This window comes from Momordica charantia, assembly GCF_013281855.1.
Source record: "Momordica charantia cultivar OHB3-1 chromosome 11 unlocalized genomic scaffold, Mcharantia_2.0 BLBB01000011.1, whole genome shotgun sequence".
Lineage (NCBI taxonomy): Eukaryota > Viridiplantae > Streptophyta > Magnoliopsida > Cucurbitales > Cucurbitaceae > Momordica > Momordica charantia.
In genome coordinates, this window is record NW_028275159.1 from 7,662,759 (window position 1) to 7,674,295 (window position 11,537).

The 11,537-nt window shown below is 28.7% G+C and overlaps 1 pseudogene across 1 annotated transcript; it reads left to right on the forward strand.

Annotated features, from left to right (window-relative positions):
• The first annotated feature begins 1,202 nt into the window (after positions 1-1,202).
• LOC111010519 (beta-glucosidase 18-like) lies at positions 1,203-9,602 on the forward strand (annotated as a pseudogene). Its single transcript, XR_015788817.1, has 11 exons — positions 1,203-1,538; positions 1,633-1,699; positions 1,785-1,843; positions 1,971-2,046; positions 4,245-4,332; positions 4,426-4,692; positions 5,164-5,279; positions 6,549-6,806; positions 7,363-7,465; positions 8,130-8,242; positions 9,137-9,602. The product of XR_015788817.1 is annotated as a beta-glucosidase 18-like (transcript).
• The last annotated feature ends 1,935 nt before the right edge of the window (positions 9,603-11,537 follow it).

Genomic DNA, 11,537 nt, shown 5'->3' on the forward strand with positions numbered 1-11,537 from the left:
AGAATTAATTATAAGTATTCCCCTAAAAAACAAAAAAAGAATCAACTACAAGTATTCAACAGAGCATCTAGAGCCAACAAAAGCTAAAGATTTTAAGAATTGAATACCTGAAGACTACGAGACTTAAAGAATACTGAATATCCTCTTCGTTAAACAACAAGTCGAAGAACTTCATCAAGCAACCATCTGAAGCACTTCATCAAGTTACAATGAGGAGGAATTTCATCAAGTTGCATAGTCAAAGAATTTCAACAAGCTCAAAGTTGAAGACTTCAAAAACTTCAACACGCCTAAGAACTTATAGACAAACCAAAGATCTTCAACAAACTCAAAACGGAAGACTTCAAAGACTTTATCAAGTTGCAAGCCGAAAAGTTTGTTAAGCTACAAGTTGAAAAACTTCATCAAACTACATAGACGAAGAATTTCAACAAACCAAACAACTTCCCTAAGTTTCAAGTCAAATAATTTCATCAACAAGTCGAAGTCTCCAACAAGCAAGAAGTCAAAGGAGTCAACCTCCTTAGCATTAAAAAATAAGCCCAGAAGTCCTTGAATTAAAATTTACATCTAAGATAAAGCATCGAATGATTATACATGAATACAATACAAGTTCATTAGTTCGAGTTTTTCTTATCTGATTCACCTAGTTCTGATTTGCATCGTGTAGTGTAAAAGTGTAAAAGTTGATGCATATTTAAATTAAAATATTTAGACATATGAATATTTCTCTGAGATGTTTCCTGAAGCATGAAATAAAATCCATCTATCATTCAAAATTTGATTTGTGGCACCAACAAAATCAATTTTTTACATGTGGCATGCCAATATATCGAGATATGATAATAAAGTAATGATTTAATGACGCATCCATCTTCCTATAGAAAATTTTTAATATATCTTTTTCAAGTTAGCTCATATTTTTGTGAACAAACAAGAAGGAAATTGACTAATTAATATTTTCACTGGAGCTCATCTGTAATGTCAAATTGAGCATAACTCAACCTTGATAGCAAGCTTGAAAGCCGTGATCAAGTCAATAGCAGAAACTTCTTCAAGAACCGTAGATCACGAACACAGTTATAAAAAACCGCAGAACCAATAGTTGTAAAAGATGAGACGTAGTCAAAGTTTGAGGCGAACGAGTATAAACTCTAGCCATGTTTATCAATCCAATTTTTAAACTGTGATATATTTCATCCCATCAAAGAGAATAAGTTAAAGTCCTGATTAGATTGCCCCTATCCAGAAAAGGACTAGTTTCCAACACCCATTTTCAATAATGCCCCAAATCTACCAGTCCACACTGGTAAATCTGAAATGCCAATTTTGAGGTCCCCTACCAGTTAATTGGTGCGATGGCCACCAAAACCAAAACCAAAATCAAAATCCTCCAAAATTTCTGCTATTCTGTCATCGTCTTCTTCCTCTGCTCCCATGCCGCAGCTCAGAGTTTGGCCCAAAATGAAGAAGAAGAAGTTCAAAGATCTGAGTTTCCACGCGATTTCTTCTTTGGAACTTCCACTTCCTCTTACCAGGCACTTTCTTTTTTCTTCTTTACTTTCATATTCATCAATTCTGTTTGCAGATCTCAGTTTTCTTTTTTCCTTTCTTTTAATGGGTATTTTGCAGATTGAAGGAGCTTTTCTTGAAGATGGAAAGGGAATCAGTAATTGGGACGTTTTTACTCATATTCCAGGTCAATCCCATAAACAAATTAAAACCCAGTTCCCCAAATTCAGTAAAAATTTGTTATCTGTGTGGAATTTTGAAATTTGTTGCAGGAAAAATCAAGAACAATGACACCGGAGATGTCGCCGACGACCACTACCACCGCTTTCTGGTACTATTTTCCTATCAACCCGTCGAGTTCGATTACTGAAATAAATTAAAAACCAAGGTTTTGATTTTTGTGACAATAATAAAGAAAAAATTGAAAATTTGTTGTGTGAATATAATATTTTGTGCAGGAAGATATTGAGCTGATGCATTCAATGGGGATGAATGCGTATCGCTTTTCCATTTCCTGGACCCGAATCTTGCCCAGTAAGCTTGCCTTCTCTCACCATTTTTTTTAGTTAAATTATGAATTTAACCACTATATTCTAAACAGAATTTCGATTTGGTTTCTATAGTTTTAAAAGATTTAATTGAGTGGTCTAGGTCTAACTAACCTTAGAAACCGTCAAAGTTAGCTCACAAGTAATATATATATATATATGAGATTTTGAGTCTGATCCTCCCCAAGTGTCATACTAAAAGAAGAAAAAAAAACTAACCATATATAAACCATTTTTTATTATTAATATTTATGAGTTTCCATTTCAAGATCGTGATTCTTTCGGTTCATTGATCTTGATCGAATGCTCGTTTGAGCTTGTTGGGCTCTGAGCTATTTAGGTAAATAATCAATTGTATTTCTTTACACAATTGTCAGAATATATACCGATTTTATATTGTTAGGGTTACACAAGAATTAAAGTAAATCAAAGGAAGAATGAGCTTAATAAAACATTCAGGTCCAAACTAATAAATTACACATTTGGCTCATCTCATTTGAGCCATGTGCGGAGATGCTTTTACTTCTATCCACTTGAAAACTCACTATTTCTTTTTAACCAGTCCTACATTTGTTAATCAACCAAATAAAAAGAAAACATAATCTAATTAAGACATATATCACCGATAAAAGGATAGATGTGAATCCTACCCTATACGTTATTGTACTATAAAACAATCTAACCGTTGCATGAAATAAAATGTGTCACATACATGGTATGTTTAAAATAAATAAAAAGATAATGCCAACATGTTAAGTGGTAATTGACACCTATCTCATCTAAATCATGATTAAAATTTTACCATCATTTAATATTATCTAGATTCAATCCCACGTATCCATTGTACTTAAAAAAAATATTCTTTTATATATATAATTATTACTAAATGTCAAAATTTATTGACAAAACAATGATGTGGGACCATGATCTATTTCATTAGACCAATTGGAAATACTTTACCATTGAATTAATAAATTGCACATATTAATGCATAAAATTAAAATTTTACCCGCTTCATATGACTTGTCAATAGTAATTTATCCCAATTTGAAATGATAACTTATCGATATAAAAAGTTGTAGTTCGATTCTCACCCTCCTATGTTGTACTAAAATAGTATTATTATTCTAACCGTTGTGTAGAAAATTGTTATTACTTTCACGCATTAAAATTGTTTTAATATTCATTGAGACAAAATCTTAATTGTGGATACGGTAGGAATTATTAAAATGAGATATTATTAATAATTGTGATTTGTAAATTGAAATAAATAATATAATAATAGGAGGAAGTTTTGGAAAAATCAACAGAAGAGGGATCACCTTCTACAACAAAATCATTGACCACTTGTTGCTAAGAGGCACTTCTCTCATTTCCTTCTTTTACTTTTTTTTCTATAAAAAAACAAAATTTACTTTTTTAGTTTGCATACTTCATTTTTTAATTTGATTTATATAATTTTAATTATTTTCTATTATTGACGGTTATAAAATTTCTTTTTTTAATGTAGAGTTACATATAACAAGTTATTTATGGTTGTACTGAGAACAAAAAAACAAATATCGTTAATATATGTCATATTTTTTAAATTTACATTAACATATAATTTGTCATATTATATATAAGAATAAATATTGAAAATAATTTTAGTATGTTTGGGAAGTATATTCTAAAAATATGAAGGAAAAAAACAACCTTTTGATCTTGAAAACTTATTTTATGAGATAATTTTAAAATCAGGTTAAAAAAAACCAAAAAACAAAAAAAAAAATAAAGTAAACATAGCTCAAATTAATTGGCAGATATCTCTGGATCGGGAGGATACTCCAACCCACATCTTGCAATTTAAAAAAATAAATAAATAAAACGAAAAGAAATTCCATATTACAATTTATATGTACTTTGTTAAATTTATTATTCATATATAATCATTAAATATTTTTAAATATAACTCGATTTAAATATATTATACTTTAAACTTAATTAGGTAAAGGTAAAACATAAGGTTGATAAATATATTTTCAAACCATTCTTAAATTTAAAAACAACGTAGTACTTAAAAAAAATGTAAAAAAACAAAAACAAAAACAAAAAACACCCTTATATCTCGGGGATATAGTAGAGAGAAAAAGGTACACTTGCCCCTAAAATAGAAATATATGATAAATTGAATCAATGTCACAGGCATGGAGTCGTTCGTGACAATTCACCATCATGACCTACCAATTGAACTCGAAAAGAGATATGGTGGTTGGATGAGCCGTCAAATGCAGTAATCTCTCTTTCTTTTTCTTAGTTGCGGATTTAAATGGCATAATTGGTGAGAAAAAAGAGACACGATGAGGACAAATTTGATTTATTTTAGGAAAGACTTTGTCTACCTTGCAAAAATTTGCTTTGCAAAATTTGCTTGGAAGAATTTGGAGATAGGGTGAAGCATTGGATGACCATAAAGGAGCCTAATCTGGTGACATTAAAGGCATATATACAAGGAAATTACCCACCAGCCCATTGCTCGCCCCCTTTCGGAAACTGCTCCACTGGCAACTCTGATATCGAGCCTCTCATTGTCATGCACAACATGTTGCTGGCCCATGCTAAGACTGTTCGCCTTTACCGCACCTATTTTCAAGCAAGTTTCTTCTCCTCCTCCTTTATTAATAATATAAAAATTATTTAATCCCTTGTTTTATAAGTTTTTGTTTTTCTGTTCTTTTTAGGTAAATTTTGTTGGAATTTTTTTTTAAGGTGGTTTTATTAGCTAACGATTTACTGATATTTTACTTAAAATTAAAAAAATATTTTTAGATGGAGAGTTTTCGTTTTAGAACTACTTGTTCCTTTTTTTTAATTCTAAAAATATTAAGAGGAAACAAAAATCATAAAGTGCTGTTTTCAAAATTAAAAATAAAAATAAATACTCATAAAGCCCCTATAATAACCATTTTCTTCTTTCTTTCCTTTTTATTATTCTTTTTTCTTTTCTTTCAACAAGCTTATTCATTAACTATTTCTTTGGTCTTTTATCTTATAATCTATTCTGAAAACAATTATTAAATTTTTAGTTTAACATTTTAAAAAAAATTGAAAAATATATTTATAGGGAAAACAAGGTGGATCCATAGGGACAGTAGCATACACACATATGTATGAGCCATTAAGAGACGAGGAATCAGACAGACAAGCTGCAAAAAGAGCCTTCATTTTCAACTTAGCCTGGTCAGTCTTTTCCGAATTATGATTTTACATTTTCTTTTTCTTTTTAAATCTTGTTTAAATAAATTTTTATTATCATTAACGTTAAATTTATTAACGAAGTGGTGAAAAAAATACTTCATGCTTAATGAGTTAGATATGTTTATGCATAAAATAAAATAAAAATGTATGCCCTTGTAAAATTTATTTTATTTGGTCGTTGGATAACTTATAAAATATATATTTTAGTCTCTAAATTTTGAGGAAATAACCATTTGGGCCCATAAATTTCAAAATTTATATCTTAATCTTTGCAACTTTGGAAAGAATGTCATTTTGGTCTTTGCTAATGTATTGACACCAAATTATCTTCTTATCCAATAACCTCAACCAACCTATGTAGTTGTAATACATGGTCATATCAACATAATAATATACAGGTTTGAAGTTATATTATCCATTTGTTAAATAATTGACAGTAAAATAATGGTCAGAATCACAAAAATATTTATTTTTAAAATTTTAATGATTAATAGACATTAAAAAAATTTCAAAGACTAAAATGAAATAATACTTAAAGTTTAGAAATTAAAATAGATATTTTAAAAGTTTAGAAACTAAAATAAGATATACCAAAAAGTTTAGGAACTAAAATAAAAATCTTGAAAATTTAAGTACTAAAATAAAATAATTCTAAAAATTCAGGATCAAAATATGGTGTTTAAAAATACAAAAATGAAATATTTAGTCTTTCTATTTTTTAAACACCAATAATATATTTTGCATGTAGGCCAAGTCCAAATAAATCTTAACAATTTAAAATTTTTATTTTTAATTAAAAAATATTATTGAGATATAGTACTAGTCAAGGGTCACTCTCATCCAGTCCAAAATTGCAATAATTTAATTATTTATATTTATAGAAGTTCAAGGAAGTAAAGGAAATTCAAGAAATGATACCTACCCTACCTAATTTGTGGGGGTGCATACCCTTAAAATAACTAGATTATACTAAATTGGCATAAAATAAATATATATTTATATAGTCAAAACAAACACAGTTCATTCTCTCAAAAGGTTTATTTTTGTGCTATTTTTGTAATTTCTCGATAAATAATCACGTGGTTAGTATAGAATACTCATATGCTATTATAGTATTAAGAATTTAAAAGAAAATCATTTAGGTTAAATAAATATTAGGTTTAAATACTATTTTAATCACTGTATTTTTTACTTTAGCTCATTCTCATCTATACTTTCAAAATGTTTATTTTAACCTATGTGCTTGAACAGGGTGTATGATCCAATTGTGTACGGAGATTATCCTAAGGAAATGCGAGAGCTTTCAGGAAGCCAACTTCCTAACTTCTCAAACGTTGAGAAAGATATAATGAGAGGAAGTCTGGACTTCATTTGCATAAACCACTATAGCACTCTTTATGCACAGGATTGTCTTCACTCTAACTCGCTTGCTCAAGTGGTGCAAACCGCCCTATAAATGGATTTGTTGACACCTTTGGTTACCGAGATGGCATCCCCATTGGAGATCCGGTATGTTCTTGACTCTCTATCCTCTTGTTTCGGGTAAGTTCTCGAAAAAACGTCTAATGAGTCTCTAGACTTTCAATTTGTATCTAATAATAGATTTCTGAACTTTAAAAGATTTCTAATTAGCCATAAACTTTTAATTTTCTGGACCTGATTTATTTGACACTTTTTAAAAATTCACTTATTTATTGGACACAAAATTGAGGACCTAATCTTTCAATTTTGTATAGTAGATCTATAAATTTTTAAAATGTTGAATAGGAATGCACACAAAATCAAAATATTAAGAACCAACCTATTAGACATATTCTAAAGTTTAGTGGCCTATTAAACGTTCATGTACTTATAACTTTCTAACTTACCCTAAATTCTATCCAACAAAAAAAAAAAAATAGTATCCTATTGTAATGTCAATTAACATACACCAATAATTAATAGTTCATGACTTGAAACTTGTTCATTCAAATGAATGAATTATTAAAATTTTATAAATAATTAAAATAAACTGCATGAAGAAATAAGCACTAATATGTGACGATATTATTTTTTTATATGATAGACTGGGATGGAAAGGTTCTTTGTTGTTCCGAGAGGCATGGAAAAGATCATTGACTATGTTAAAGAAAGGTATCCAAAGAGACCCATCTTTGTTACAGAAAATGGTAAGTTAAGCAAAAATGTATCTATAATTACTTTTATGAGTATTATTTTAGATTGGATAGTCAGATTAGGATTTGTCAATCAGATGGATTTGCTGAGATTTGAGAGATTGATCTTTTAAAACTGTTTTCAGATTCTTTGATCTAGTATAAATTCTGAAAACGACCTTTTTTATATTTTCAGTGTTTCAGATTCAGAATTTAAATTTTCTAAGACGCAGAATTATAAAGTGATAAGCTTTGAAAAATATATTACTTCATATTATAAACTCATTTTATGTTTGTTAAAATTAAAACATGTAAAATATAATATATTCTAAATTATATAACATTGTAAAATAATAATTATACAAAATTCATAAAAAAAAATGTTAATAAATTAATTAATATAGATTAAACTAAATATTTAGTTTGTAACTACCCGTAGTTTATAAATATATTACTAAACACACATTTGTGAACAATTTTTCAAATTGAGATTCAATTACCAAATATAATATCAAACACATGTTTAAAAATACTGAAACAAAATTTTTATTGAATCTATTATTTTCAAATTTATGTTTTCTAATTAGCAACAAAATGCATCAACGGTAAGATATTCTATTTTATAAACAATTTTATTCATAAAAGACATAAAATTCATGTATATTGTTTTTCTTGGTAGGATATTCCATGCCACCCAACGAAGGAAAAACTGTCGAAGATAGATATTGTAAATGACTTGAAACGAGTCAAACTCCACGAGAGCTACCTAGCTTCCTTGGCCAGAGCAATGAGGTAAATAAGGGTCTATTAATTGGTAACGTTTCTATTTTTTGTCGGAAACATTTCTATTTCTTGTAGTTAGTTTTTTAAAAATATAAGTATTTGATAACTCTTCCTATTTCTTACTTTTCAATTTCACTCCAGGTTTCCAAAATTGTGAATTTTTTTTTAAAATAACATATTCAGTTTCTTGTTTATAGTCTTTTCCAAAGCACGAATAAAAGTATTATTTTATCATTTTTTATAAAGTGTTTAATAAATATAAAAGAGGAATATAACATGAAACTTTTAATATTTAATTTAAAAGTAAATTTTTACTACCAAAAAAATACTTGTTTAATTTAAATTTTAGAGAACGAGAAACACGAAATTGTTATCAAACATGTTTTTGTTCCCTTTTCAATTTAAAAAACAAAAAATAAGAAATGAAAAATGAAAAACAAAGAACGAGGAACAAAAATGTTGCAAAACGAGCCCTAAACATACCATTTTCTTTCTTTATGCAACTCAATTATGTTTTTAAACCAGCGTTTTGACTATGCTTCTTGCCAGGAAACTTAGGGAATTACCATTCCCTCCACAAATATATCTATACAATAGTATGATATTGTCCACTTCAAACCAATGGAAACTTTCTTCTTATCCATATGCCTAAAATCTTCTTTATTTTTGGTCCATGTGCGACTACGTGAGAATTCAAACCTACGACCTTTTAAATTTTATGAGATGTTATTGAGTTATGCTTCACACCAACATGATTAAGGGTATAAATAATATCCCGTCCTAAAACTGAAGCATGTGGATCTCTATGCATAGAATAAATAATATAATTAACATTGATATATTATGTAGACCTTCACCTTATGTTATAATTGAAAAAAAGAAATTAATAACATTTAATGACAGGAATGGTGCTGATGTGAGAGGGTATTTTGTATGGTCCTTAATGGACAACTTCGAGTGGGCCGATGGATTGGGCACAAGGTTTGGGCTTTTGTACGTGGACTGGCACACACTTGAACGCCGGCCCAAACTCTCGGCCCACTGGTTTGCTTCTTTTCTCCGCGGCCACCCACAACAACTTGCTCAATCTTCATCCATCCTAAGTATGAATGGCTTTGATTTCGCCTAAAGGCGTGTTCGGGAATGTTTTGAATTATTTTTAGTTCAATATTTATGACGGTGGGAACGAACCATCGAAAAATGGTGCACTTGAATTATATTCAAATTGGTATTGGTGTAATTATAAAAAGAGCTTCAAGATGCCCATTTGAATCTATAAAGTTAGCGAGCTGGTTTAGGTTTGGAGAAAAAAATGTTATATACTTTATTATTCATTCTCAAATATTTATAGTAATGTACTTTTGTATTATTTTAGCCTTTGTACGGTAATTATTTGCAAGAATTATTCCCTCTGTATATATTTTATTTATTTTAGGTTCAATTCTTAAAGATCTATATTTCTTCCTTTACAAAAAGGATGGATGTTGAGATTTTGAGAAACTTTAAACATGGGTCGTGAGCCCAAACCTTGAACTAAAGTCTTGTTTACTTGCCAAGAATCGAAATGATAATAAATCAAAATAAAAATCAATCGGAACCTCGAAGCAACCATCATCTTTCCCATTGTCTTCTCTAATAACGTACGCTTTTTCTCTCTTTTCCCGATTCTTCAAGTTTTTCGAAAAGTCACAAGTACCCTCCCAGGCTCCGAAGGATAGCCGTTTAAATCGAGAATGATATAGACTTTTCACCTTATCATTTTTCCTCGTCCGTTAGAGCACAAATTGAAGAGCCCATTACTCCTCCTCCAAAGGCCCATCTCGTTTGTTTACAAAGCCCAGTGACGTCCAGCCCATTTTATATAAAATGAAAAGTAAATAAATAAAATAGTTTGCCCTCGTGGGGGTAAAGTTTAAAAATGATGTAATTTAAAACATTCTTAAAATGGATCTCTTTAAAAATAAAAATATTAAAGAAATGTAACTAGAATGAAAGTTTTCAATATTAGTGTAATTTTTCTAATTAATGACAAATGTAAAGTTGTAGATCAAAATTTTGATTATTACTTAGCATGTCCCAAAACCGTATTTATTGTAAGTTGCGCAATTTAAATAATTTTTAAAACAAGGGACTATTAAAATATTTATTTTAATTTTTAACTATTTTATTAATATTATATATATAGAAAATAAATTGTTTTATTATTCTAAAATTATCAAAATTTCTCTCTTTCCCTCTCCTCCATTTCTAGAAAAGGAAAGATTTTAGTGAGAAGTACTGAACTTTACCCAAAATTAAAGCTTAAATGTGGTAATACGGAAACTGATTCTCAATCAATCAATTTTAAAGAATTTACATTCCATCTGATATTGAAAAAATAATTTTATTGTCATTTTGCATTTTACTAAAATCCAATTAAAGGTAGATTCAAATTCAATTAAACTTTGGCTGATCGAATTAGGTTCATTGATTAGACTCTGAATTTAAGTTTTAGTGGTTAAGTTGATCCAAATTCGACTCAAACAGTACTTGAAATCTGTAGAGACTGGACTTGGACCAAGTTTGGAACGTTGCTTACTTGAATTCGAGGTGGGGAAAAGTAGTTGGTAGAAAAATATAAACTTTTAAAAGTGACCAATTAATTAGAAATAATCCAAATGTATGTAATTGTATACATTTAATTATTTATTATATGTTTTGCCTAAAAAATATTTATTATACGTTAATTGTTAAAGTACCATTAATCATATAACTATAATTGCACGTGTTAAATATGAAGAAGCCAAGTCAAACCCAGAAAACCAGCAAAACAATCGGCCAAGAGATTGTAATATTATATAAGGTCAACTCTTTGACTCAGGAGCAGTTTTGACTTTCTATCTTTTAACGAAAAATTCAGAGTTCAACGACATTTTATTCTATCTTTTATCCGAATCCTAATAATTACGTCCAGTTATTTTTTGCTTATTTTATACTCTTTTTTATTAAAAAGGAAAAAAGAAATTATAAAAATAGCACAAAAAGTTGACATATTTATATATATAGGATTAAGTTTAAAATTTTACAAAAATAATATACTTTTGCAAACTTATATAATCACATGAGATCAAGTCATTTTTTCATGGCCAAGATAAGTGTAGCTTAGCGGTAATTAACATATACTCCTTATGTTTTCAAGAGGGTTGAAAACCTTAATAATGAAATTTTACAAAAACAAACATAGTTTTTAAAAGTAAAATACTACAAACAAAATAATTATCAAACGACACTTAAGTAATTTATGTTTGGTTTTGTGAGTACTGAG